Below are 457 nucleotides of genomic sequence, written 5' to 3' on the forward strand. Positions count from 1 at the left end.
AGCCCTACAATTGTAAGGCATCAAAAAATTGTGATATACTCTTGTTGTTCCTCTCCACGTAAATCTTTAGTAAAAGGCGAAAGATTTATACGAGATGAAGAGAAACAAGAGCGCTGCCGGAGAAAGGTTGGAGTGGGAGGAGGCATTTCTCGCGCTGCTGTGATCACTTACGGTTTACATGAAACAAACTGCTGACTTCATCTCTGATACACACATACAAATATTTTACTACAAATACCTCCAACACATGCGCACAAAGTTGTTGAGTGAGAGATTAATGTGAAGTAATTTTCTTTAATTCATGAATGAAGTCATCAAACGTCTTTGTGAGTTGCACAGAAACAAATTTGGACGCTCCACCACTTTTTTTCTCCAGGTCCTGAAACAAAATCACAGGAACTCCGTATTTCATCTTGCTGAATGTAATTTTTCTCTTTCCTGTTTGATCGAATAATCG

At 38.5% G+C, this 457-nt stretch overlaps 1 non-coding gene across 1 annotated transcript; it reads right to left on the bottom strand.

Moving 5' to 3' along the window:
• On the bottom strand, window positions 1-114 carry LOC115799615 (U5 spliceosomal RNA). Its single transcript, XR_004021611.1, has one exon. It is a non-coding gene; the product is annotated as a U5 spliceosomal RNA (small nuclear RNA).
• Window positions 115-457: the final 343 nt, after the last annotated feature.

Source organism: Archocentrus centrarchus, chromosome 2, assembly GCF_007364275.1.
Source record: "Archocentrus centrarchus isolate MPI-CPG fArcCen1 chromosome 2, fArcCen1, whole genome shotgun sequence".
NCBI lineage: Eukaryota > Metazoa > Chordata > Actinopteri > Cichliformes > Cichlidae > Archocentrus > Archocentrus centrarchus.